Source organism: Sciurus vulgaris (genome assembly GCF_902686455.1).
Source record: "Sciurus vulgaris genome assembly, chromosome: 1".
In the NCBI taxonomy this organism is placed as follows: domain Eukaryota; kingdom Metazoa; phylum Chordata; class Mammalia; order Rodentia; family Sciuridae; genus Sciurus; species Sciurus vulgaris.
Window position 1 is genome coordinate 80,134,244 of NC_136461.1, and position 6,000 is coordinate 80,140,243.

The 6,000-nt window shown below is 39.4% G+C and overlaps 1 protein-coding gene and 1 long non-coding RNA gene across 5 annotated transcripts in view; one reads left to right on the forward strand and one right to left on the reverse strand.

Annotated features, from left to right (window-relative positions):
• Nucleotides 1-1,678, forward strand: part of RPAP2 (RNA polymerase II associated protein 2) — a 100,568-nt gene extending 98,890 nt beyond the window's left edge. For 3 of the 4 annotated variants that reach the window (XM_079148829.1, XM_079148826.1, XM_079148830.1), the window contains one exon: nucleotides 1,275-1,678. The gene's annotated coding sequence lies outside the window, so the exon portion shown is untranslated. The remainder of the gene's footprint in view (nucleotides 1-1,274) is intronic. The other variant, XM_079148827.1, reaches the window with a different exon arrangement.
• LOC306669188 overlaps nucleotides 1-1,929 on the reverse strand; it is a 46,395-nt gene extending 44,466 nt beyond the window's left edge. Inside the window, exon 1 of the long non-coding RNA XR_013766052.1 lies at nucleotides 1,802-1,929. This is a non-coding gene — a long non-coding RNA (uncharacterized lncRNA). The remainder of the gene's footprint in view (nucleotides 1-1,801) is intronic.
• Nucleotides 1,930-6,000: the final 4,071 nt, after the last annotated feature.

Consider the following 6,000-nt stretch of genomic DNA (forward strand, 5'->3'; position numbering starts at 1 on the left):
GAGCCTCTGCTTCAAGGTCTCTGATGAGGTTGCAGTGAAGGTGTCTACTGTGGCTGCAACTCTAGCACACATGGGCAAGGAAAAGGGTTCCTGTCAGAGGGATGGACTGGCTGTGAAATAAAAGCTAAGAAATATGTGTGTGTGTGTGTGTGTGTGTGTGTGTGTGTGTGTGTGTATATATATATATATATATATATATATATATGAGAAAGACAAAAGGCAGGGGCGTGACCAATTGAGCGGTCCAGAAGGGTCTGGCTCTAACAAAGGAAGGAGCCTGTGCTTGCTTTATTTATAGCAGTACAGATCAGAGGGGATGGGCAGGAGCTTCTTTGAGGAAATCAGGATGGGGGTTGGAGGTAAGCAGGCCATGTGGCTCTAAGTGGGTCACTCCCATCTGTGGGTGCCTGTACTCGAACCTGAGTGGTGAGCTAATGCAGAATACCACAACTCAGTCATTCTCAAACAGTCAGTATCCAATTTAAGTTCCTAAGGCCAGATATTTCTGGTTAACGGCTCAAACTTTGGCCAGTTCTCAAGGAGTCATGGATGGCTCGCCGCATGCAACATCATGTGAAACCACAACCAGAAGATGAACTTCTTTCAAGCTCACTAGTGTGGCTGTTGGCTATATTTAGTTTCTCACAGATTGTTGAACTCAGGGCCTCAGTGTCGGCCTCTCTGTAGCATACCTCATAACATGATATCTGTCATCCCTCAAGGTGAGCAAATGAGATGATACCCAGGATGGAAGACACAATCTTTTAGTAACTCATGCCAGAATGGACATCCCATCACCTTTGCTATATTCTGTTAGAAACTAGGTCCAGCCCCCAGTCAAGATGAAAGTTTTGCATAAAGATATGTTTACCAGGAGGTAGTATTCATCAGGAAACATTTTAGAAGCTACCAGAAGTTGGCAAAATTGTTCAGTAGTTCCCAGTTTTATACATAGCATACCACATGGTCCTACTGAGTCTTGAACTTCACACTGATCAAGGACATCCCTGAATTAATCCATGTGGCCTGGGGAATGCTGTGGGCCAACCCTATCATTCTGACATGAAGGAGAGAAGCAGGATTTTCTAACTGATGTAAGTCAGTCAAGGCCTAGCCCTAGAGTTGAATACATAGTTGAATCTCTTCCACCCAAACCACTGTTGCTACATAATGAGAAAGAAATGGAATGTGTATTGCAAGGACAACACAGCATCTATAATACCTGGTGAAATACTTAAGGTGTTTTATTCAAATTATCCTTTTTTGCTTTATAGGTATAATTCAGGAAGACAGACTAGAAGATGAACTTTTACTCACCATATCTGGAATTCGAGCCATAGGAATGGTTGGTGGTGACTGATAATTAGTCTTGTTTTAACAGAGTATTACTTTCTCAGGTTTCATCCCACTCACCCTCCCACATCTGGGTCCCTATCTAAAGAGGACAACTTCTCCAGTTAGAAGAGAACCATTACTCCAACAAGGATAACCAACTCCTGCATCTACCTACAAGATATAGTTGGGCTATTGTTTTTTGTATTTGGAAAGGAAAATAGAAGTCATAAGTTGAAACTTGAATATTCAAGAGACCTCTAGATACTTCTAGCCATCATAAGTTAAAAAAAAAAAGTTTGAGAAAATTACCATTTGGTCCTTCTAATTAAAGAATAGCAAATAATTAAGTCAATAGATACTAAGATGGAAACTTTTAGAAGTCTAGTCATTCTGTGCAGTGGTGCATGCCCATAATTCCAGTGATCAAGAGGCTGAGGCAGGAGGATTGCAAGTTCAAGAGGCAAACCTCAACTCAGCAAGACTCTGAATAACTTAGTGAGACCCTGTCTCAAAAAATTAAAAGGTCAGAGGATGTAGCCCAGTGCTAAAGTGTCCCTGGGTTCAATCCCCAGATATAACACCTGACATCAAAAAATAAATAAATAAAAAGTATTTCATTATTTTTTAAAAGCTAACTCTGCTGGGGCTGGGGTTGTGGCTTATTGGTAGAGTACTCACCTTGCATGCATGAGGCCCTGGGTTTGATCCTCAGCACCACATAAAAATAAATAAACAAAATTAAGGTATGGGTGTCCACCTACAACTAAAACAAAATAACTGGGGGGAGGGGGGAGCTAACTCTACTATAAAGCAGTCCTGAGCAATATGGTTAACCTCTCAAGTCCAAATTGGGAGAATCCCAGAACTTTTGGAATCAAGGATATTTTTTGGAAATTTAAAAAGGCATCTTTAGTTTGTTTTCAAGAGAGATGATCTCTAGCATTTAGATTGCTTTTCAAAATATCAAGGATGCAAGTTAACTGGACCTCCACAGCACTTGGAGGGGACTCAGACAATTTGCAGAGCTTTACTAAGAAGCCAAGAAAAAAAGATTTAAAAAGCACCCTAAAGAATGGGGACACTCAGTGGGCCAGCAGGTACAGATATGAATTCTCTTCTTGGCTCTACCAGTAATTAGCTCTGTAGCCAAGTTACCTAAACTTTCTAGATTTCTGTTCTCTGTGAAATAAGACCATAGGCCATATAGTCTATTGAAAGGACTGCCAAAACTAAAACTCCACACAGACATAGGCTGCTGCTACCCTGTTGTTGGTCTTGGGCACCTTTTTTTAAAGTCTCATTTGACTGGATGAGGACCTAATCACAACAAAAAATTAGTGTACTAGAACTAATCAAATTCAGGTTCACAAGCACACACCTGTAATCCCAGTGGCTTAGGAGGCTGAGGCAGGAGGATTCCAAGTTCAGTATCAGCCTCAGCAAAAGCAAAAGCGAAGCGTTAAGCAACTCAGTGAGATTCTGTCTCTAAATAAAGTACAAAATAGGGCTGGGGATGTGGCTCAGCAGTTGACTGCCCCCAAGTTCAATCCCCCATAACCCCCAAGGGAAAAAAAAAGTTCAAATTCAGAGATTATAATATCAGTATACAATAAAGTTGTTTTTGTGTACTAACAATGAAAAATCCAAAAATGAAAGCAATTCCATTCACATTAGCATCCAAAGAAATTAAAGAAGTGTAAGACTTGAATAATGAAAAAGCATTGCATTTTCATGAATTTGAAGACCCAATACTGTTAACAGTTCTCCCCACATTAATACACAAATTCAGTACAATCCCTATCAAAACCACAGCAATATATTTCAGTACAGTAATACAACATGTACTTAACTAATTAGGGTAATAAGCATTTCCATATTCTTATCATTAGTCTGTGGAGTCTGAACTCTCTTCTAGTCACAAAATCAATGTTATTGTGAACTGTGGTCACTCAACTCTCCTATAGAACACTAGAAGAACTTACTCTCTCTAGTACCCCTTACCAACTTCCTGCTATCCTCTATCATCTGCATCCTTCCAGCTGATACTAATCACTGTTAAACATTCAGATTAACTTTTTTTGTGTATGTTTCTGGGGTGTGAGCCTTGGACTTCATGCATGGCACGCAAGCTCACTACTACTGTGCTACACCCCAACCCAAGATTAACATTTTAAACACCAAAATATGAGTGAGAACATGCAGTACTTGCTTTCTGGTATCTGACTTATTTCACCTAACATTCATGTCCTCCAGTTCCATCCATTTTGCTGCAAATGATAGGATGTCATTCCTTTTAGTGAATGAATAATGCCACTGTGTACATTTTCTTTAACCAGTCATTTGTTGAATGTCTTAGCTGTTGTGAATAGTGCAACAATAAACATGGGCATGCAGGTTTCTCTGATATGCTGATTTCATTTCCTTTGGCTCTAACTCAGGTGTGGGATAGCTGAATCATATAGTAGTTCTTAATTTTTTAAAGAAACTCCAAATGATTCTCCATATGGCTGTACTATTTCACATTACCACCAATGGTGTATAAGAGTCCCCTTTTCTCCTCATCCTCACCAGCATTTGTTTTGTTCAGTTTGTGGCACTGCGAGCAGGGCCTTATGCATGTTAAGCATGCACTCTACCTTTGAGCTATACCCAAACCCCATTCTATCTGGGGTGAGATGTTAGCTCATTGTGATTTTGATTTGCATTTCACCTGACTGCTAACTAGGATAATAATTTTTAATATTTAAGGAGCCAGGCATGGTGGTTCATGCTTGTAAAAGGCTGAGGCCAGAGGATTCCAAGTTCAAGGCCAGCCTGTGCAACTTAGCAAACCTTTGTCTCAAAATAAAATGGGAATAAATGAAGTGGTGGAATATTTGCCTGGCATGCATGAGACCCTGGATTCACTCTCTAGTACCACCAAAAGGGGGGGGGGGGGGAATGTTAATTACTGTGATTTGATCTTTTCACATTGTATGTATGCATCACAGTTTCATTCTATACCCTGTAAGTTTATATAATTGAATAAGACTAGAAAGGTAACAAGGCAAATAAATGTGCAGTTACTGATTTGAGAGAAAAAAATCACAGCAGGCTTTTTGGAAAATCAAGCTTATCCTAAAATTTATATGGAAATGCAAAGGATCCACAATAGTCAAAACAACTCTGGAAAAGAACACTTCTTGATTTCAAAACTTACTAGAAAGTGACACTAATCAAGATAGTGTATATTAATATAAAGATAGGGGGATAGATTAGTGAAACAGGAAAGTCTAGGAACAAACCCTCACATTTATGGTTAACTGATTTTCAACAAATGTGCCAAGACAATTCAGTGAGAAAAGATGGTCTTTTCAATAAACAGAAAAATTAAATGACTTTGGTTTAGGAAAAGAGTCCTTAAGACACCAAAAGCACAATTCATAAAAATATTACTAAGTTAGATCAAACTTTCGCATGGCACACACCTGTAATCCCAACAACTCAGGAGGCTAAGGCAAGAGGATCACAAGTTCAAGGCCAGCCTCAACAATTTAGTGAGGCCTTAAGGAACTTAACAGAACACTGTCTTAAAAAGAGCTAGGGGGGCTGGGGTTGTGGCTCAGTGGTAGAGTGCTTGCCTAGCATGTGTGAGGCACTGAGTTCAATCCCCAGCACCACATAAAAAAACTACAACTAAAAAAATTAAAAAAGAGCTAGGGATGTAGCTCAGTGTTATATCCCTGGGTTCAATCCCCAGTACCAAAAAAATAACTTATTTGTGAACTTGAAGCAGGGGAATCTTTTTCTTTTAAAACTGTTTTCATTTGCATTTAACCTGATACATAAAAACATAAAAATTGTACATCTTCATGGTGTGCTGTGTGATATTTCAATAAATGTATATATTGTGGAATCAATTTAAACACAACCATCTCATTTATCACTTTTTTTTTTTTTTTTTTTTTTTTTTGATACCAGGGATTGAACCCAGGGGCACTTAACCACTGAGCCACATCCCCAGCCCTTTTTGTATTTTATTTAGAGCCAGGGTCTTGCTGAGTTGCTTAGGGCCTCACTAAATTGCTGAGGCTATTTTTGTTTTTGTTTTTTAATTTTTTGTAGCTGTAGATGGACACAATACTTTTATTTTTTATTACAATATTTTATTTTTATTACATTTTATTTTTATGTAATGCTGAGGATCAAACCCAGTACCTCACATGTGCTAGGCAAGCGTTCTACCACTAAACCATGGCCCCAGCCCCTGAGGCTGGCTTTGAACTTTCAATCCTCCTGCCTCAGCCTCCCCAACTGCTGGGATTACAGGTGTGCTCCATCACATCTGGCCATCATTTATCACCTTTTGATGAAATCATTCAAAATCCGTTTTTCTAGCTTTTTAGGATATGCAGTATACAATTACATCCTACTGTGCAACAGAACATCTTAATCCCATCTGATCATTCTTTCTGATCCTTTGTGAGAAAAATACCTTTGAAGTCTATGATTTCCTTCCTTCCTCCCTTTTCTGGGGATTGAACCCAGGGGTGCTCTACCACTGAGCTATTACCCCAGTTCTTTTTATTTTGAGATAGGGTCTCACTAAGTTGCTGAGGCTGGCCTTGAACTTGTGATCCTCCTGCCTTAGCCTCCTGAGTCACTGGGAAGACAGGTGGGCACCAC